Here is a 23,610-nt window from a genome sequence, read left to right on the forward strand (position 1 = left end):
TGCCATGACAGGTGGTCCAGATTTTCACTTAGAAAATCTGGCCACCCTATGTTTGCAACACCTCCCCGCTTAGTATCATCTGTGAATTTAATTAGCATGCAGTTTACCCACTCATTCCGATTATTAACGAAGATGTTAAGCAGGACACAACCCAAATAAAAAGATCCCAGTGGCAAACTAATTGATGCCTTTCTTTAAATCATTTTATTGCTATAAATTGTAACCCTCTATTTACAGATGTAAACCAATGGTTCATCTGATAGCATGGATACCTAAACAAATTTTCTGGATACTTTTTTCAGTGAAAAGATTGTGAAATACTGTAATACAGTAGAATTACACTTAACTGTCCCCATCTCCAGAGCCCTACTTCTCATCTACTGCATGTATTGTTTCATCACACTAGGATAGCTAGCCTCTTGCTTCTCCTATTTCATTAGCCTCTCTCCTCAGCAATATATACAGAATCATTTTGAAATGCTGGTCAGGAAAAATCCACACTATTTGTGATTATTTCTAGTGTCATAACCTAAAACCAGGCTGTAGAAATCTTGCAGAGTGAGACAGCATCATTAGAAAAAGCAAGACTATTTAACAGTTTCATAAATTGGGTTTGAAATGACAGATTAGCAGCAGTGGGAACCATGCAAGGAATATATAGGAGAAAAAATATTTAATTTTTATCAATGAAAACTAATGCAAGAGTAGTACCAGAGACTGGTGACCTATGCCATACCTAAAAGAGTTCCATTCTTCAGAACAAACATCACTACACACTAGCAAACCTAGCTTAAGCTGCAGATACTGCAGATATTCACAGAATGAAGAGAGGTAGTGTATCTGGCCATTAACAGGAGTCAGAGAACCTAGGAAGCCTTGATGCCACATCTGCTTGCTCCTCCACACCAAAGAAACAGCTGGTGTTAATGTACTATTGAGAGCTGAGAGGAATGCAAGGAAAGTGTGTGCAGGTGGCAGAGGTCACTGAGGGACAGTATAAAGGAAAGAGAGGGTCAAGTTATTATCTGGAATGCATCCACAGGGTACAGCTATATTTTAAATCAGTTTTTATAATAGGCATGCCTGTATTGATTTAATAATACCTTTATGCTACAGATTTACTCAGCACACCATGAAGAATTACATGAAGGATTGAGTTGTGAAATCAGGCCCCATTTCTTTTCCTTACACAAGGTAAGGAGAGACTGAAGGCTGCTGAGACACAACATATTCTATTTTAAGTGTTTTATTAGCCATCTGTTACAGAAAAACCACCAAGTCTTTCAATTACAACACTTTGGGAAAAATGAGTGCCATAAAAATGAAATTCAACTTTAAAATTAAAGTGACTAATACACCTCTGTGTACATGGCAACTAACATACCCTTAAGCCTATACTAGCATATACATAAAGCTGAAATGGAATGGAGAGAGAACATCCATGTGAACGTATGGTTGCAACACACCAGGCAGTGCAATAGAGTATTAGTATTCGTTTTCAAGAATAATTATTTACTGTAAATCACACAAACATAACAAATTACTCACAGCCACTCTTGTAAACATTCAGAAAAAAAAACAGCCAATTCTCATTTAACACCATTAACTTCACACTGAAGCTAATGCCTTACTTAAATGAAGCCCAGATCAGGATCACACTGCCCATAGGCAACCATTCTCAAGTCTAGCCTCTTTGACACTTGCAAAGCAGTTGACAAAAACCTACTCCTGGCATATCAGTAATTGCCACTGACTGTTTGTTCTGCCATTTTCCTCCCTCCTCCAGGATTATAAGAACTATAGTCCAATGGGGCAGAAACAAACAATAAAGGTCATTTTAAGTGCTAAGGTCAGGCTGTATGTTTTGGGGTAGCGGAGCTTGAAGATAAACAGCTACAAGTTACCAGTGACCCTGGAAAGGAAGTTATGTAATTTTCATATTGACAGAAGAAAGGATTAACCATGTGGAATTAGCATGTTCACTGAGGAACTTGGCTGAGTCTTGTGTTCTACTTTGAGAGGAAGATGGCTGCTCCACACTAGCGTTTTACATATCTCATTCAGCGAAACATTGCAGCTTGCTCCTAACTGTCATTAATGGATGAATAATGAAAGACTTCTTTACTTCAGATTAATCACACAGGTCCCTTGGTCTTTCCATGCCTGAATGTGTGTTCTGAACCTGATTTTTTTTTAATTATTATTATTTTTAATTCAGGTGGGATAAAGAAATCTGTTTAATAAGTTTTCATTTCTATTGGGAAAAAAATGTCTCTATTGGAATAGCATCACCTAATTTTTTCATGTCACAGTTACAATATGCAGTACTACTGTGCACAAGTATCGCTCTTAAATTGTGTCACATTCATGTTCATTTCAAGCCATCTCCTAAGTTACACCAAACAAACAAACAAACAAACAAAAACCCAGCATAAAACATACATGGGCAAAAACAGCTGCAGGTGATCAGGTTACACCCTGAAGTACACTCTTTGATTAAGCATTCCATATTTTATTTGTGTAGCTACAGATGGCCTTCATGGTTAGAAAATCATTCAGTCTTACTAGGGGGCAGAGAGGGCAGGAAAAAAATAAAATAAATTCACTCCCTTCCTTCTTCTCTCAAAATAATCAGAACAAACTGTACTAATGCTTCATAAACCCTTTCCTGTTTCTCATGTCTTCAGCAGCCCTTTTCATGATCGACATCTTCCTCAGAGTCTATCAGTCTAACAATCATTACAGTATGACAAATTTTTTCTCCATATTAAATGCCTAAAACATCATGCTTAAAAGAATATTATAGGACAGAGTGGATTTGTCTGCACATAACCAATTGAGGATGATTACAGAAATCAGCATGCTTTCTTTTACTATCTATTAAGCATTTTCATCCATCAGCTACAGAGTGATTTCTAGCTTTGTTCATTCCACTTGTAAATTACTTAAATGGGAGGTACTTTCCATTATCTTACCAGAGAGTTCCCACACTCAATACAAGTCTAAAATGGCATGTGCATTTCATCAGTGTGTTATATCCAGTTGAGCCACAGTCTCTTTACTTCTGAAAAAACAGTAATCACTATAGCTCATAATTTTAAAATTTAACTATGCATTTTCATGTCTTACTGTGTATCATTAGAAACTCAAATTTTAAATTTGAGGGTTGAGTTAAATTTTGTTGCAACTCTACATCATGGTTTTTGTAAGATATAGGAATACTTTAAACTTTAACCCTCGTCTTAACTATTTTTGTCTTAGATTATGAAGAAACATTAAAAGATGAGGAAAAAACCCTATACAATTCACAACAGCAACAGTTCAAGTGATTTTTTTTTTTTATCTCCACTAGCATACTCCCAGTTGCTCATAAATCTTCTTCCAAGTTCTCTTGTCAACACCTGTGAGTTTTCTCTAGTTTGCTAACACAATTTCAAATCGAGAGATCTAGAACCATACTTGTTAAATTCCCCCATCTGCAGAAAGCTAACACAAAGTTTATATTCAATTGAAGCTTCAGCTTCACGCTGCCCTCTTGCAAAATTGATGTAATAGCTTGTCATTCCTAAAGTGCTCCTGCAATATTCTACTAAGCCACACCACTGATCTCTCATGCTGAGCATCCTCTGTCTTGCAGTGGCTAACTTAACACACATATCCTAAGGTACACTGTACTAAAGGTAAGAATATAAAAATGCCTTTCAAAGGTCTCTGGCAATCATCTTATTCCTTGATGCATATGATTTGATTATTGAATTTTTCTGTATTACAACGCATTTTCCTTCTTAAGCATATTACAAACTTCCTGATGTCCCTTTACATTATTAACAGTGTAACATCACTCAATTCAGATCTGAAAGCTGAAATCATAATTTTCTTGCCCATTTTAGTATAAAATTCTCCATTTAAGATTATCTTTAACACAAAATATTAGTCTTTCCTTCTTCCTGCTGCTGCTACCTAAAGGAAGTGATACTATCACAGCCTGCAGAATGTGCTCTTCCAAAGCAAAACTGATACCTCTGATTATTTTCAAAGACTACATTTAAATGTAACAGAACATGCAAAATCGTGCCCTAAAATTACATTTGTGATTTTTTCCCTAAGAAAAAAAAAAATTTCCCCCTCCCCCCCCCCAAAAAAAACCAACACCCCAACAAACAATAAAACAACAAAACAGTTACTGAGGAATATAAACTGGATCTTTGCTTTCAAGTTCTCCCTTAGGAAGCATATTGAAATTTAAACTGGCATTAGATACTGCTTTCATGTATGTTTTTTTTTGTTCAAGTAAGCTGAACATTTCCTCACAGAAAGGGTGCTGAATAGAATAGGACCAAATTTTTATGTTTGTTACATAGCAACATACAAGCAGATTTGCTATCTTGTGGATCAAAGTAACAAGAAATTCCATCACTTCAAGGCAGGCTACCATATCAGCTAAACACAGTGGGTGCTACAAAACAGTGTTCTCTGTTTCTGTTACCTCTTCATTCTCCCTGTGGATGGTGTCACATTTATTTGCTTGGAAACCACACTGATCTAATTCTTTGCAAGCCAAATTAATTTTTTCAGGATACATATGTCACTTCAGCCTCCATGTACAGTCATATGTGCTCCTGAACACATGACATACGAGTTCAACTCCAGACTCTAAAACTGTTCTGCTATATGAGAGATGTTTCACTCACACTTCACCTAAAGTTTGCTATTTTTAAAATGCATATGTTGGCACAATGCCTTTGTGAAACTTTTCAACATCCACTGATGAAAATCCCATGTAACAAAGAGCACTGGCAGCTTACTAAGGTGTCTTCCTGACCTATACCCTGCATGCACAGATGGCTTACAATTAACGTATGGCCAGTACCTCTCTCCTGCTATGCCACTGCACTGCCTAAAAGGCCAAAAGAAAAACTGTTCATTTAAAAAAAAAATCATTATTACATGTAAGTCTGGAAGAATATTGATAATATTGCTGCAGCAGAGACATACAGGCTGATAACAGAAATTAAGAACCTTGATGTTTCAGAGAAGGGTTTATACCTCAAACCAACTTAGCATTCCATCAGGATTTGTGTATTATTTAACCCTATCTCCCATAATCTCTGGGGGTAATGGAACAATTTTTTGTCACATTATATAACCAAGACACTGACAACAGTTATTTTATTTACTGATACAGTTACTCTGGAAAGACTTGCCCTTTTATTGTACTTAAATCAATCTATAGGTTTTATGACTTATTTCGATAGGACAGGATTACAAACAATGTCACTTTACTTTGCATTGTAGCTTGGCAAAAAACTAGCAAGGATGCTTTCCTCACTTTGTTAGAGAAGGCTTAACTTGTGTTGTAAACAAAAATGCAATGTCTCATGCCACAACATTTCAGAATGTAGGAAGTATTAGAAAGGGCAACAGCACTATCAATAATAAAGTGTTCATGGAAACTCTCTAATTTATATTTACTCCTAGGGCGACACATTGTGTTCCTATCAGCTTTTTCTGAAAAATCAGATGTTGCTTTACTGTCTGCGTGCTGTTTTTCAAACAAAAAATAGTAATCTAATTAAACTCTAAGCATCCTTGACATTAAACATGTTGATTGAAAAAAAGACAAATAGAATCTGCTGTCATCAGATGACTCCTTAAAGACAAATCAAGCCTAGAAAATGCTCTGCACTGAAAGACTGCTTTTCTAATAAGTGTTTTTTCCAGCACTCCTCATAAGAGAGTGCAAGCCTTAGCACAAAGTTTCCCAGGCACTCAGTAACTGTAATCCTCAAGAGTATAAATATTTTTTCACTTCTGTGTACCTTTTGTCTGGTTTTAGCCCTTCTCTTATAACTTTCATATCACTCTGCCATACCCCATACAAGTTTAAGAAAAGCACTGCTCACTTGATGAACCTCTTCTTAATAGTACAGTGAAAAGAACCATCTGACAGCATGTTGTAGCCAATGAAAGCTGGGATATTACTTCAAATACATTTTAAGTAAGATGCTGTTTTTCACCAAAACTCAAGATTGTATTTTTGTAAAAAAGAACCATCGCCAACTCTTAGACTACATAATAAAAATTAGTGAATAAAGGGTCAAACACACAGTCAGATAAGATTTGCATTTACCACATTACAAGATACTCTCTCTCACAGAATTCTCTCTACCCCTGCCCACCATCATCCTGGCCCTACAACCCTTCTATGCTTCTCAGCAACATTACAGCTCCCAGTCTATTCCCTCATATCAGTATCAAGTTTTCTTTGAAGCTTGCTCAATAAGCAAGTTGTCCCCACTACAAAAGCATAGGGTGTTTTTTTTAACTTCCATAAAAATGACCTGCTTCCTTAGGAGATTTTTTACATCTGACATGAGACCTTATTAGTAAGCAGAAGAGGCATGTAAAGCCCCTCCTGGAGCCCAATCCATTAGTATTAAACAATATTCACTTATCATTGGATAAAGGTGGCTTTTCAAAAAGAAATTATTTCAACCTCTTCACTGTCTCCTCCTGCCCCTGCCCCACCTCACCACCACAAAAAAACCCCACAGCTTTCATTATATTTCAGGTATCAGGAGACTTCATCTCTGTACAAAGGCAATTTTACAGATGATCTTCACATCCAGTATGACTTACCAAGTAGAACTGTTCCTACAGCCTGGTGACTCCAGGCTTTCACTTCTTGCCTTGGAAGCATAAGTAAGAAATATATCTAAGCATTAAGAATAAACGTCTTTCAAGAGTCAACAAACAAGGACAAGAAAAAAGTAATTGCTGTAATGGTCAAATGAAAAGAGCTTGCAGTTCAGTGTGAATTTCAACTAGTTTCATTCACAGATTGCCTCAAGGAACTTCAACTGCTGCTGCACCTACAAGATCAATGCTGCTAATTGTGAGGAAAATTATTCAAGACAGCACAGAGCCTCCTATTAATGATACCTGCCAGAAGAAAGTCAGCTCATCATCTATCCTAAAGGTTAACATCAATATAAAATATAACAACCTTAAATGATTACATCACTAACCTTGAAGGTAAAATCACTACAGTGGTGCAAAAAGATTCAGAATTGCCAGCAGTTTAAAACTTAATTTGGTGCCCTACTCAACAGGTAGCAGGCCTGTATTTGTCATTTAATCTTCTTTCAGTTGACTGTAGCAAGAAAAAAAACCATGTCTATAGAGATTCCTTCAGTTCTGTTAGTACTCTGTAATAACACTGGGTGAGAGAACTGATCTAAGGCTAGCTACCAGCTAATACTACAGGAAATGGTTTCCTGGAATGATTTTGTTACATTTGTGAAAAATCATCTCAAAAAACAAAGACCAAATAAGTGGTTAAAAAAAAAAAAAACAACACAACAAACAAAACCCAAACCCAAACATCTGGCTAAATTCACAAAGCCAGTTAACCGCAAAGACGGGATATCAGGAAGTCAATAAGCCAAATACATTTAGAAACTGGGAATGACTTACAGAGTTCTTGTCCCATTTTTTAATTTCTAAAATGCACTGTTTATCAACCATGAGACAAAAGACAAGGGGATAGCTTGGTGTGACCCAGATACACCTTAACTTTTTTTTTTTTTTTGTATTATAAATAGTAATGCCTGCAAACTTTAATTAATTTGAATTAATAGCAATAATCTATAAAAGAAGTGCATATCATGCACTTTTCTATATATGTTGTATAAGAACAGCCTTAATAATTTCTGAGACCAAAGTCACATATGCACTTAGTACTGGAAAACTAGAATAAACTTCCTTTTGAGTTGTATACACTGACTAGTTTTAAGTAGCTTACACAGTTTTAAAGATCACACTCCAGTTGTCACAGCAATAGCTTTACCGTTCCTTATCTGAAAACTACTTAAATGACTGTTGACTTTTATATCTGATCCAATTAAAACAGTATTCTTTGTTGCAAATAACATTTTATATTTCTCTACAAGTAAAACAGACCACTTATAATACAACAACTCTAATAATAATTACAATTACCTATGTGGTTGTGCATATGTATTAAAACAAATACCAACAATAGTATATTTTAAAGAGCAAAAAAAACCCCAAAAAACCTCATGCTCTATTAGCCAAAAGTTTGACTTCTCCACTTAGGAGGGTAAGTCTAAAATACTTGAAATCTGCTTCAACCCTTTGCAGCAATGATACATTTGATATACAGACCAAAGTGGTCTGTCTCAATACTGAACCCGCAGCTGACTCAATAAGAAATCAAGGAGAGGAATCAGAGGCAACAAGCATGTTTCTAAACTTTTGATACATGCTTGATCTCTGCCTAAAAAGTTAATGTGTTCTGACCAGATCACAATTCTTTCAGGAAAAAAACATTTTAATAAAAGAGGGTACCCAGTCATGCACACCTCATTCTGCCCTTCTCAACTAATAATTACACAAGTCAGCATTAAAGACAGACTGACTATAAAGCCAGTTGTCACTAAGTATTCCTGTGTTTCAGCGGAGAAGCTTATTTTTCTTATCTGGGCTTTGATTTTTTTTTTTTCTTTTTAAACCTTGTTGATGCTCACCTGGCCTCCAGCTATGGAGCTAACAGGTTGTTTACAGAATAGAAGCAAAGCAGGAGTATCCAATTTAAAAAAAAATCCTAGTTGTTGTTGTTGTTCCTATTTGTTTCTTTTTAAACAAATCCCAGGGAAGATTAGAGTTACCTGCATCAGCCCTTAAAAAAAACCAATTCTTTACTAGCTCCAGTAGTAGGATCTACCTATATGCATAGGACAATGAAGTATCAGAACACATACTGCACAGGTTGCCATCACAGCATAGTTTGACTATCATGTCTGTGTGTCCAATGACTGTATTTTACTCTGCCAGATCCTGTGAAACTACCGTAAATGCATGAAGAGACAAAATATGAGAGTATTTATACAATAAGCTGTATTTATAAGTAGCACTAAAAAGAAAAAGAAAAAAAAAAGCATTTAGGACAACTAGATAGAATGATTTATTGATAAACAATTCACTTTCCTTCTGTGTGTCTAAGTGTAATGTCTTCATTAGTAAATCCACTGTGTAAAGTTAATCCCTTTTAGCTACTTAAGGCTTAGAACAGCTCATATTTGCCATTCCTGCCAATAAGTTCTACACCTGTTACAGCAAAAGACTACACGAGATGTGCCTTTTATTAAAACTGTACTAAGAAAATTTACAACAAAATACTATCCACCTACCATAACTATAAATTACAGCAAATAGCTAGCATGAATCAGATTACAAGATAGTTCATTCCATGTTTTTGGAGAGTATGACAATTGGAGAATCACAGAATCATAGAATTTTAGGGGTCGGAAGGGACCTCAAAAGAGATTCCAACCCCCCTGCCAGCAAAGGAGTCACCTAGAGTACATCACACAGGAATGTGTCCAGGCGGGTTTTGAATGTCTCCAGTGAAGGAGACTCCACAACATCTCTGAGCAACTGGTTCCAGGGCTCTGTCACTCTCACAATAAAGAAGTTTTTCCTTACGTTTACATGGAACCTCCTATGCTCCAGTTTTCATCCATTGACCCTAGTCCTATTACTGGACATCACTGAGAAAAGGGTTTTTTTTCTTCCCCCTCATTTTTCCTTCCCTCCCATTTACTCAGACACCTGTTATTTAAACAAAAGGTGCACACTTTTAAAGATATACTTAAATTTGAGTTCAGATACTGTATTCAGATTCAAGATACCTGTGTTAACTTGGTATATAAAATCCTGTTATGGACACATACGAGGTAGTTTCTCTGATACATTTATAAATGCACATCTGTATAATTTATAAAAATGAACTAAACATTGCTAAGTAAAGTATTTTTCAAGTTCTTAACATAAAGCATCTGACAAAACAGAGATATTTTACAAATATTTTTTCAAAACCCATTGTTTTTTTATTCACAAAACAAATAATATTTACATTCTGCTTTCAAACAGGAATATAAGCAAATCAGCAAGAAAAAAATGATGTAATCTTCCCTGAAATTAAGAAAATTGCTCCCTAATTAGCTAAGAGAGATATATAAAAAAAGGCAATTTGATAGTGTTCCATTTTGAAGCTGCTTCCTGTCATGGTTTGACTGAGGATTGGCAATCAAACCAGTGATAATAATGCACTTGATTCCCACCCCCTCCCACCCAGGTAGGGAAAGGAGAGAAAGAATTAAGGAGAGAGACTTTCTGGATTTAAAACCAAACTAGACAGCTTTAATTAAATACTAATGACAAAATAAAATATGTACTATTATATACAAATGTGTTCAGGAATGTGCAAAATCCTATTGCTTCCCCCACACCCAGCAACTCCCTCAGCATTTTCCTTAGCTGTGAACAGTCAAAAAAACAATAAAAAATTCTCCAGCCAACAGCAGTACCATATTTATTGCTTTTCCCTTGGAGGAATCATAGAATCATAGAATCATAGAATCATAGGGGTTGGAAGGGACCTCAAAAGATCATGTAATCCAACCCCCCCGCCAGAGCAGGGTCATGTAGAGCACATCACACAGGAACGCATCCAGGTGGGTTTTGAATGTCTCCAGAGAAGGAGACTCCACAACCTCTCTGGGCAGCCCGTTCCAGTGCTCTGTCACTCTCACAGTAAAAAAATTTTTTTGAATATTCACCTTGAACCTCCTATGCTCCAATTTGATCCCATTACCCCTTGTCCTATCACTGGTCAACACTGAGAAAAGCCTAACTCCATCTCCCTGACACTCACCCCTTACATATTTGTAAACATTAATGAGGTCACCCCTCAGTCTCCTTTTCTCCAAACTAAAGAGACCCAGCTCCCTCAGCCTTTCCTCATAAGGGAGATGATCCACTCCCTTAATCATCTTTGTAGCTCTGCGCTGGACTCTTTCAAGCAGTTCCCTGTCCCTCTTGAACTGAGGGGCCCAGAACTGGACACAATACTCCAGATGCGGCCTCACCAATGCAGAATAGAGGGGGAGGAGAACCTCTCTTGACCTACTAACCACACCCTTTCTAATGCACCCCAGGATGCCATTGGCCTTCTTAGCTACAAGGGCACATTGCTGGCTCATGGTCATCCTCCTGTCTACCAGGATTCCCAGGTCCCTTTCACCTACACTGCTCTCCAGCAGGTCGGCCCCCAACCTGTACTGGTACGTGGGGTTTCTCTTCCCCAAATGCAAAACTCTACACTTGCCCTTGTTGAACTTCATCAGATTTCTCCCCGCCCAACTCTCCAGCCTGTCCAAGTCCCTCTGAATGGCAGCACAGCCCTCCAGTGTGTCAGCCACTCCTCCCAGCTTTGTGTCATCAGCAAACTTGCTGAGAGTACATTCTATACCCTCATCCAGGTCGTTGATGAAGATGTTGAACAACACCGGTCCCAGTACCGACCCCTGAGGGACTCCACTAGTCACACACCTCCAACCAGATTCCACCCCATTGACTACAACTCTCTGCCTTCTTCCTTTCAACCAGTTCTTGATCCACCTCACTACCTGATCACCAAACCCGTTCTTGATCAACTTATCTACAAGGATGCTGTGGGAGACGGTGAGAAGGACAGAATCATAGAATCATAGAATCATTTAGGTTGGAAAAGACCTGGAGAATCATCAAGACCAATCATAAACCTAACACTACCAAGTCTACTACTAAAGTGGACACATCTACACATAATAGAATCATAGAATGGTTTGGATTGGAAGGGACCTTAAAGATCATTCAGTTCCAACACCCCTGCACGGGTAGGGACACCTCCCTCTAGGTTGTTCAAATCTCCACCCATCCTGGCCTTGAACACTTCCAGGAAGTGGACATCCACAACTTCTCTGAGCAAAATGTTCCAGTGTCTCATCATCCTCACAATAAAAGAGAAGGAACTGCAATTCCTAGAGATCCTGCAGGAGAGTGGAGAAGGAAAGCTACATGCTTTCTTTTACTCCTTCAACACAGTCCTTAGAAAATAATAATGTATTCTATATTAATTTATATTTCTTTCCACATGTCTATCTTTCATAAAGTTTAAAGGATCACCATTTAACTGTTAGGCTACCTGTCATAAGCAAACAGTGTGTTAGGCAATTTTAATGTCTCTGAGCATTTGAATTCCTACCAGATATAAGAAAATAAGGTCTCTGTCTCACACTGATTTACTTTCTTTACTCTGAACTTGTTTTTGTTCTGTTTTCATTTTTTTGTGTTTTCTTGTTTGGTTGGTTGTTGTTTTTTTTTTAAATTTAACAGCTATAGCACTTAAAACATTTATGACAAATCTTTCAGTTATGGATTATTAATAGAGGCAAAAGCAGATTTCCTTCGTACACCTCACAATGACATTTACTCTGACCTAGAGGGAACACCTTCCTAAGCAATAAGAAATAGTTCATTTTCAATGCCAATTCAGTCCCAAGAGGATGCTAAGTGTGCCAAGTTTGCAAAAACAGATGTATGGCGATTTTGTAATATGGATGACTTTACACCAGGGACAAAGCTTAAACCATTTATCTCAATTAACTTAGGATCTAGGGATTCATTTAAATTGTTGCCTTGGAGGTGAAAGGCCACCACTTTATCCAGCAATCCAACCCATGCCTCTTATTTACAAAAAATATAAACCTTACTGTTTCATGTTTAAAATTTTATCTTTCAAGGCTATATTTTTACCCCCCAAAATGCATGTGTTCCATGTTATGTATTTAAAAAAAAAAAAAAAAAAAGGGTTAGTGCCATTTTATCAGTGGTTAAGTTTCTATAGTCCTATTTATGATTTGAAAAATCTCCAGTGCCTTAAAATAACAAAACGTAATCAATATGAGGCAAGATGATAATTGACTGAAATTCCTCAAATGAGGAGATCACTTCTAGCTTACAAAAAGCACTAATAGGGACATCAGATTTCCACTTGCTCAAGTGCTGCTTGCTTTGAAAGGCATTTTCAAACAGATACATTAGAATAAAATAATAAATTAAGGAATATAGAGTAGTGAATGAAAGAAATAAAATATTTCCTTAAAAGAACATTTCAACCCACAAGAGTTCTCCATAACTGAAAGGTTAAAAAATCCCCCCCAAACTTATGAAACCAGCAATTGTTTCTCAATCCCACCAATGTGTCATTCAGCCTTCAGGCAAACACTGTGCAAGAACATCACACTATTCTGTCAGGTTAGAACCCACAATATTCCTCATGTTTTTGACCAAGAGCTAATTTAAAAGAATCCAAAATAGCTCAGAATCTGACAGATCTTGTGTCATGCAGCCATGATAAACTTACTTCAACACAGAAGTGGACATTTGCTTTCTTCTTGTATGGCATCCTCTCTTCATAGAAGAGCTGGTGTAATTCACTGTCTATCAATCTTTGCACAAAGCAAATTAACATGTCAAGATATGTCTGGAGTAGTATTAGCCTATTAAATCCCAAAGTATGTCATCAATTTATGGGCCATAATAAACCAACATAAGTAGACTTATTAGTATTTTATCATAACTGGGGAGCCAACAGCTCATGAAGAATATAGATTAATGTCATCTTATAGTCACCTATGTATTTATCCTCAGGGGCCTTTCAATGAATGGAGTGCAAGCAGAGCCAAGATTAATCTTCTTTTATTTGGTATTTTCAGTGCTGGTTTTGAGATACAGCACCCACACTTTTTTAGAACTTTGTGTTTTAACATTACTATATGTTAATGTCCTGCAAATGAACTGGCTACATTCATGTGCTTAGGCATATGAGTCTACTTTTGCTACAAAATTTCAAGTATTGTTCAAGTGCCCAGTTTATCTGTGACCCAGAACATTCTTTGTCTTGGTTATGTAACAGCTCTCAGAAATGCAATTAAGACTTACTATATAAAAACTTGTTATGGTTAAATTACCCTGGCAGGGTGTTGGACACCTCTAATTGGCACTAGAGAGACCCGGAAGGGTCAGAACAGGAAGGAGTCAGTATTCCCCCCACTTCCTGCCATACTCTGTGAATAGGAGAACCAGAAGCACAGCCCCTTTTCTTCCTGTGCCTTCTTCCTTGATGCTGCTTGGAGATTCTTCAGTTCGCCATGTGCTCTCCAGAATTCAACTCCATCAAGTGCTGTGAGGAGACATGGACCCCTCTCATGAAGTGGCCTTGCCACAAAGGCCTTTCACCCACTTATTCCTGTGATCAGTGAGATCAGTTTTGTATATATTTGTATAGAAGTGTATATATCTGTTATTTCCCTCACCTGTTATTCCTTTTTCTGTGTTACAGTAAACGTGTTCCAGCTTCAATTTCCAACCCTTAAGTCTCTCTTACTTATTCCCCTTCTGTTTTCTCTTGGGAGGGTGGAGTGGGGGTAATAGGGAGCAATTCTGCTTTGTGGTTTGCTCTTAGTATTTAAACCAGGACAAAGCTCCATTCCATTCACTATTTGTTTGTAACAAAATCAAAGATCTATTATTTGCAAACATGGAGTAGTCACGATATTTTAAGAAGTTTTTGAAATCTATTCTCTGTTTGAGGGGGTTTAGATGTTTTGCTTGTGTTCTTATTTGGCTATGCAAGTATGAAACTGCATGTTATCTGGGTTGGAAATAAAGAACTTCTTTACTTTAAGGAGAAGCTTTATATACCTAGTTATACACAGGCTGAGATGAAATTAGTGGGATTATTTTTTTCATTAATCCCTCCTACTATTTAGTTGGCTGGTATTCTGCAGCTTCTATTGCAAGGCAGTCCAACTGCTCAGACCACTTTAAAGTTTAAAAAATAAACATAAGTATAGATTGTAAGGTACACTATGAAAGTCTTCACTTAGGCAAGCAAAATTTAAAACAGTTTAGTTTAGTCAGCAACTGTTCCACTGCCCCCTTACTACTTTTATGAACTGTTTATGTAATAAAGGAATCTCACCAGGTCTCAATATTCTGAATTCTGTCATATTGAACTTCTTAAGCAGCACTTCTCACTTACCTCCAAAGCATCTCCCTTAAGTGAGCAAGAAGTGCCAGATGGCAGGAATATTATGTTTTAACAATATTTCTCTGAAAGTTCCAAATATTTGGTTTATCAAAGAGACAGGCATGCTGCCAGTTAGCCAGATTTATCATAATTGTCTATCTCATTTTGTCAAGGGAAGTATTCTGAGGCATATGTATTCATTTCCCCCCATGAGGGGGAAGGGGAACATGAGCCACTGACATTTACAATATATTAGGTACACATTCCATGAACACACAAACACTTCAATGGACTGATCTCCTATCCTGTTTTTGCCACATTTACTGTCAGGGAGCAAAACCTCCAAAAATCCTTATAAAGCAAAAGCTCTTCCATTACTGGAAAACAAAAAAAAAGCCAGCAAGACCTATTTTCAAAGAAGATATTACTGAAACTCTAGCAGTATTTGCAGATTTTTAACTATTTGTAAAGGAGCAAAAGAATGTAATGATACATCTGTGAGATGGGTATTTATTTTTCTACTGTGTTTCTTTTTCTTTTCTAAGTTGTTTTAGAACAATAGATACTTACTGAAACTGCTACTCATTTTTTTCTTCTTCTTCTTTTCCCCTCTCGGATTTGGCTTTTACCATAAAAAGGTAACTCACAGTATAAGCACTTGGAAAACTGATTATTAACCCATAACTTCATAATGTTTTTCTTGAAGTGTTGAAGAAAAGTCTTTAGTAATGTGTACTGACAATTGATCTACTTTTCCCAACACTCAGACACTATTAACAAATATTTTATTAAGGACATTCATTCTTTTCCTCAAAATTATCTAAGTAGATTATCCAAGTGATTTTAAGGTCTGTTAACAACAGTTTTGTTTGCCATTTAAAGCAAAAATAAATACAAGCAAAAGTAATAAGGAATATCTATTTATAGTTCTCCAAGACAGTTGTACCAAGAATATATGCAATAGAATCATTGGCTGATTTATTTCTTTGGCTTACAACATCCAGTTCGGTTTTATTTATATCACATGCATATGAAACCAGTTCATACCAAGTTATATAAAAGCTTTAATATATGCAAGCAAACTATGATCTGAAAAGCCTTATTAACATTCAGCATAGAATATTAAAAAACCTATTTCCTCTCCAGATATTCAGTGTACAGGCTGAACATTTTTGCTCCTGCATAGCATTAACCTATTCTATGCTTCAGTTTCTCCAGTGAAGCCTCACTTCCAAAGAAACCTTTTCAGAATGCTCTTTCTCTGCTAGCCCAAATTGTAACTTATCATTTTTCTAAAGCAGATTTAAGAATTATGACTGTGTGAGGAAGGAAGTGGACAAGTAAGTGAAGGAAGCTGGAAAAGCATTGTATTTGAACAGGAGACCACTAGCACTCATAATACTGCAGGATGTGGTATTAGTGATTCATTAGGTAGCATGCTTTGCCTCCAGTGGAGTCTATATTAAATGTAACCTTTTCTACATTTTCTCTCCCTAGCTTAATATAACACACCTGTTAGATGTGAGAATGCTGCCTGTCTGTTCAAAGTGTTAAACAAAAGTCTGGAGCACTCAGAAATTAATTTCCAAAGGCACTGTGAAACACAAAAAGAAGGGAGGGAAAAAAAAAAAAAAAAAAAAAAGGCATGCATCTATGACTGCATGGATATCTGTCTTCAGGAGTTTCAAATTCTTTGGAATCCACCTTTCTCTAAAAATTACCATGGAATTCTTTCCCCCAACACCATAAATCCTGAAAATGGCATAAAGATGTTCTGGATATCTAGGAAAAACATTATGATTTATTTGAGTTGTTGAGTTGTTGCTAAAATACTCCCCATCTGCAGTGTCTGCAGCAGCAGACACAAGTTTACCATGCAAGCAATACACAAGAGCATGCTGAACCACAGCTCTAACTATGTTCCTTCATGCTCCACCCATGTTATTAATAATTTTTTTCAATAAAATTATATAAAGGGGTGATGGATTGATTCCTTGGCATTCTTGGGGTTCAAATGATGGAGAAATATTTACATGCTGAGAGGTTCAGACCTTCTCCCCCCAAATATCCCCTTGTTCCAACCTGGGGTACAGTGATTCTCTCCCATGATGAGGTTCAGAGTGGACCCTTCCTTGACTTGGAAACTCCTTAGAGGGTCTGAATGTAGCTGGAGCCACTGTTAGTCTCAGACTTGGTCAGTGGTTCCTCATCCATGGGATACTGGTGACCCAGAAGCCACCTTGCCCATGGGATGTTGTTGGCCCAGATGTGACCTCATCCAGGGTGTTTTGGTGGACAAAAAAGTCACCTCATCCTTGTGATTTTGGTGGCTTGGGTGCCACCTCATTCATAACATGTTATTGACCCAGATGCCACCTCACCCATGGGATATTGTTGGCCCAGGTGCTACCTCATCCATGGGATATTGGTGGCCCAGATGCCACCGCATCTTCCCAAGGTGGCTGAAAGCCCTGGGTCAGATCACAGTGAGGTCCCACCTGGATATCATCTGCCTTGACCCAACCTCAAGAGTGCGGAGGGATACAAAAGCAGCAGCATAGGGTGAAAATGGCCAACATGGCCCATGTGGAGTCTTGGCAGACCAACGGTATTGTGGGAAATTGGAAGCAGACATAGAAGAGGAAGATTGGACATCTCCTGCCTTAGCTCTCTTTGACTGGACAACAGCATGATGGGAGATGAGAACTCCTTCAGTATGGTGAGTTATGGAGGGCCATCACTGTCACCAGGTCTTCTTCTCACTTGGGGTCCCTCTGTCATGGGGAGTATCTTCTGGGGTTGTCCTGATTTTAAGGCCACGACCCAAATGCTGGGGCAGGCAGATAGACTAGAGGATGGAAGAGAATGGGACGTGGCCATGCTAGACATAGAAGAACTCCCTGTACCCTTCACACCGTCTCAACATGTGCCCACCACCCACAAAGCCATGTGATGGAGCAACTATCTTGCAACCATCTTGCCTGGCAAGATTATGGAGCAGATCCTCCTGGAAGCTCTGCTAAGGCAGGTGGAAAACCAAGAGGTGACTGGTGACAGCCAACACAGCTTCACCAAGGGCAAATCCTGTTTTGGTAGTCTTCTACAATGGGGTCACAGCATCAGTGGACAAGGGAAGAGCAACTGACATCATCTACCTAGATATGTGTAAAGATTTTGACACTGTCCTGCATGTCATTCTAGTATTGAAACTGGAACAATACCAATTGGATGTATGGACCACTCGTTGGGTAAGGAACTGGCTAGATGGTCACACTAAAAGAGTTGTGATCAACAGCTTGATGGAGACCAGTGACCCCAAGGGTCAGTACTGGGACCAGTGCTATTTAACATCTTTGTTGTTGACATGGATAATGGCATTGACCTTAACACTCTCTTCAACTACCTGAAGGGAGGTTGTAGTCAGGTAGGGACTGGGCTCTTTTTCCAGGCCACTAGCAACAAGACAAGAGGACATGGCTTCAACCTGCTCCAGGGGAGGTTTAGGTTGGATATTAGGAAGTACTTCCTCACAGAGAGGGTGATTAGACATTGGAATGGACTTTCCAGGGAAATGGTGGAGGCACTGTCCCTGGATGTGTTCAAGGAAAGGCTGGATGTGGCACTTAGTGCCATGGTCTAACCAATGTGGTGGTGTTAGGTTGTAGGCTGGACTTGATCTTAAAGCTCTTTTCCAGCCTTGGTGATTCTCTGATTCTGTGATTGATGAACCCTCTGCAAGTTTGCTAACACCAAAGTGTGTGATGAACTCAACACACTGGAGGGAAGGGATGCCATCCAGAGTGACCTTGACAGGCTTGAGAAGTGGACTTGTATTAAATGCATGAAGGTCAGCAAGGTCAAGTGCAAGGTTCTGCACCTAGGCTGGGGCAACCCCAAACAAAAATACAGGCTGAGTGCAGAATGGATTGAAAACAGATCAAAGGAGAAGAACTTAGGGATGATGGTGGACGACAAACTTAACATGAGCTGGCAATGTGTGCTTGCAGCCCAGAAAGCCAATTGTGTCCTGGGCTGCATCAAAAGAAGTGTGGCCAGCAGGTCAAGGGAGGTGATTTTCCCCCTCTACCCCACACTCTCAGGAGACCCCACCTGGAGTACTGTGTCCAATTTTGGAGCCCTCAGCATAAGAAGGACATGGAGCTCCTGGAGAAGGTCTACAGGAGGTCATGGAGAAGATCCGAGAGTTGGAGCACCTCTTCTACAAGGACAGGCTGAGAGAGTTGAGGTTGTTCAGCCTGGAGAAGAGAAGGCTCTGGGGAGACCTTACAGCAGCCTTCCAGTACCTGAAGGGGCTATAGAAAAGCTGGGGAGGGACTTTTTGTAAGGGTATGTAGTAAGAGGACAAGCAGTAATGGATTAAAAGTGAAAGAGGGTAGATTTAGGTTAAACATTAGGAAGAAACTCTTTAGTATGATGGTGTTGAGACAATGGTTGTCCAAAGATGTTGTGGAAGCTCCATCACTGGAAGTGTTCAACGGCAGGTTAGATAGGGCTCTGAGCAACCTGATCTAGTTTGAGGTGTCCCTGCCCATGCAGGAGGGTTGGATCTAAGTGATCTTTAAAGTCCCTTCCGAGTGAAACCATTCTATGATTCTGTGATTTCCCATAGGACAAAAATACCTGCACACTACAGTAACAGGAATACTGTGGGATTAATGTGATGCAGGCTTTAACAAAGTCGGCTTAGACTTTGATGGTAGTATATATGGCAAAAGAGAAATTTGGAGCCTTAAAGTATATGCTGAGACTGTCCCAAAAGATGCCAAAAGTACCATTGCAGACAACAGAAGAGTCCAAGCCTTGCACACAGTTATGCTCCTTCCCCTTCAAACAATGATTATCTTCTGTATCATTCTTCATTCCAGGAGTACTAGAATTTACTTAATCCTTATCCCTGCACTGGAAATACCCAGTGGCCTAGTAAGATACCTGGTCACAAGTGCTAATAAGGAAGAAATTTGTTGCCAAATTATGTATCTGCTTGACTACTTTGCAAATTTATTACAAATTGGTTTTAAAATAGATTTGTGGCTTCCCTAATAGTGAAAGTTGCAGTCCTCATGACAAATACAGCTGAAGGTGCTCTCCATAAGCCCAAAGCCAGCCTTCATTTGAAGATGAAACAATGTAGTTCTGATGGTGTTACAAACTTCATTCTCAGGCTGCTGGCTCCACTACTTACTACTGGATGTGTTGTGCATCATTATCTTGGCTTTCCACTAGTTGTCTAACACAGCACAGGTGAAGCTTCTTGCATGTGTCAACCTCGCGATTACAGCTCTATTTATATGTTTAAGTAAATATCTTAAGCTTCGTATAGTTATTCAAAACAAACAAATGAAAACCAACCAACAAAACTTCTTCCTCTGCATTAGCCTCACACATTGCCAAACACTCCCAAAACAGAACTATAGCCTCACAAAATTCCCACCACCTTCTGCTGTGTCAGGATTTCATATACAAGTCATACCCACTACAAAAAATACCAATATAAGAAGGATCAACTCTGAACTAGGCAAAAACACCAAAACAAACAAACACAACCAAACAATTAAAATTTAACCTAGCAAGTATTTCACCTAGATTACACAGAAAATTAAGACAGTTCTCTTACAAGACATATTGTATGCTGTATATTGTATTACTTACATTGTATACATCATGTATAAATCATATACATACAACAAAAAATAAATCTTAAGAAGGGGAGAAAGAATTAGAAATGGCCATAGATTTGTTTCATATCATAGGACAGGAAAAGTGTACATAAACCTGCCTTCATTCCTTGCTTCTCTGCTTTGATATTGTAGCTATTGCCTGTCCTTACTTAAATAGTGTACTACTTAATCTGAAAGAATTTACCCCACAAATTAATTTGGCTCTGAGGGACAGATGAGTTCCCTGAAAACATGATGCTTCATTTGGCACATTAAGTTGATTGAAGAGGGAAACGCAAGAATAGGAAGGTCAGAGAGCTGAATGCCACCATGCAACAACAGGTTTCCTCCAATTTCGGACAGGTCCAGAGCTATCCTTTCCTGACTACTTCATTAGCATATTTAGACTCCCAGAAACAGAGAGCTGAGGACAGAGAAAAAAGATCACCAAGGACAGGCACCACACCCAGCCCCTGTCCCAAATGCAGCAGCACTTAAAATCACCCTCTACCTCTGTTTTCTTTCATAATGCAGTGCAACAAGACTATCAAGTAACAGGAAGGAAAATTGTGACTAGGGACAGATTAGTGGTCTGTGATTCTAGCATTCTCATCCCTTCTAGACCTCAAAAGTTGCCTTGCTTTAAATGCCAGGTAAAGAGGCATAGCAGCAATAGTTCATGTTACCCCTTCTTCCTTACCATTAACATTACCACAATTCTCCCACTACCCTGTGACCTTAGAGACCAGATCTCACTCTGCCTTCTGCCATGGAATTCCTGCATGGTACTGAACACATCCTTTATATTAACAGTTAATCCAATTTTGCTAACCAATATCCACAAGCAGTGACAAAAATGTGTCTGTTTTCCCACTAAGTTCTCAGCAGGAAGAAGGACAACAGCACTTCTGGACTAACACTATAGAACAACTGAGGCAACATCTGCTGTAATTTATGAAGGAAAATCTTCAGTCTCAGCTTTTGCAGTTTTCATGGAAGTAACTGAAAATCCAGTCGTTGCTGGTACTGTAGATGGTATTTAAACTATTCCTAAATCCTGTGTGGATAAGGAAGGGAAAGAAAAAAACACCACACACAAAAGACACAAGCACACATTCCCTCCCCCTTAGCAGACCGTTAGAGCCAGCTCCCTGTAATTTAACTTACAACTCTTCCATCTTCATCCTTCCCAAGGGGAAAATTCAGCCCTGACCTAAACAGACACAAATTCCATTAAATTACACTGGGACTGAATCCAGTACTGCCAGGTCACCCAATACCCTCAGAAATCTGGGTGAAACCTATTTTGTTCAAATGAGAATAACAAATCAGTACAAGTTGCTGCACTGTTTTTCCAATTACATCATCATTGAATTTCTCTATTATCTGCATGTTGCTAAATTGAGTCAAGATATTCTAAATTGGTAATGAGACCCTTAGCCATTCACCACTTATTCCTGTTAAGGAATGATACAGAGGCCTGCTCTGTTCACAGGCAGTCATCTGTTTCTACAGCACAAATCACAGTTCTCTGGAGTCACATGTTCTATTTCCACACCGATGGGATTCACACACGACCACTTTGGCAATCTTTCTTGAGCGATATGATAATTGTTTTCAGACTGCTCTTAAGGCTAGGTTTCATTAAACACCTAAGGAAAGAATATACTCTGTACATTCATCCTGCAATCAATTTCAAGTGAAATCTTTCATACTTCTCATTATTTCAGTAGTCTGTAACATAGGCAATATTGTCTGATCACTTATACTTGTTGTAATATCTATCTACATAAAACCATTTGTAACTGCAAAGGTTTAAAAGTAGCCAATGACATTTGTCTAAGCACAGTTTCAGATCATTTATGGGAGGTGATGTTGAAGTGATTCTTGCCACAGTGCAGTTAATTTAAAAAGCACGATTTAGAAAGTGAATAAAGGGTTTAATAAACTAGAGCAAGAGTAGCATGATCACTAACAATTCTCTCCTTCTAATTTTAACAAAGGCATGCAATGTTACTATTTGAATTATCCAGATGTGCTTCGGGAATACTGCATATACTGAATTTGAAGATAGCTTGTAAAAAACTGCAATATCTTCCATGAAAACTCTTAAGACTTTCTGTGTGCTTTCTAATCCTAGCAATAAACAGAAAGTATCAATCATCCAGTTTTAACAGCAGCTGACTGAAGCTATTGAGTGAGTTGTGCACTGCTACCACTGTGGCCCATGAATAAGTCTCAAAGTCTCCCCTTCCTTTTTTGTTCCTCTAAGTGGACTCTTTAACAGCGCAGTTTTTTTCACTCTCTGAATGGCTTTGAGAGATAAGCTGAAAAGGAACACCATTAGTAAAAACAAAAGTTTTCAAAGAAAAAGTGGGAACAAAGTGGACCTATTAAAGACAACTTGTGATTCATGGCCTATAGTGTGCTTTGCCCCTTTCTTTACCTCAATACACTCTTCGGTTTTACTGCTGGGTAAGAGCAGGGCAGACTACTGCACTTCTCCTAGCAACCAAAAATAACTTAGGGAAAGAAGGCATGTTGTCTGCTGAAAGGAAGAACAGAGAAATGTGGGGTCATACAAAGCTAGACATATGTTCTTTTGCATTTTATTTTAAACTGAGTAGTTGTGAAAAAGGATTCAGTAAATAATAATAAACAGTTCTGGTTTACAATGATTTATATTTAATCAAATATCTGTTTGTCTACTTGTTACACATTTCATTCCTTACACTTTGCAAAGTTATTTTCCTTCATTATAAGTGTATACAAAATTAATTAGATCTCTACATAGATAAAAACTTTTTTTTTTTTTTTTATAAAAATCTAAATGTACACACAGTGAAGTATTCTTAGAGGTTTAAAGACAATGATACTAAAAGTCAATTTTATCATAGGATCCCCCTATTCCAAATGCTGGGATTTTACCCCCTGAGCTGTCTTGTCTCATCAGGTAAACATCACATTGCACAGTTTAAGATGATGAATCAAATT

General features: G+C 38.2%; 1 protein-coding gene across 12 annotated transcripts in view; it reads right to left on the minus strand.

The window, feature by feature from the left end:
• The window catches only part of ROBO2 (roundabout guidance receptor 2), a 470,138-nt gene that overhangs the window by 436,985 nt on the left and 9,543 nt on the right, over window positions 1–23,610 (minus strand). The window lies entirely within an intron of this gene.

The sequence above is a fragment of the Apus apus genome, chromosome 1 (assembly GCF_020740795.1).
Source record: "Apus apus isolate bApuApu2 chromosome 1, bApuApu2.pri.cur, whole genome shotgun sequence".
NCBI lineage: Eukaryota > Metazoa > Chordata > Aves > Apodiformes > Apodidae > Apus > Apus apus.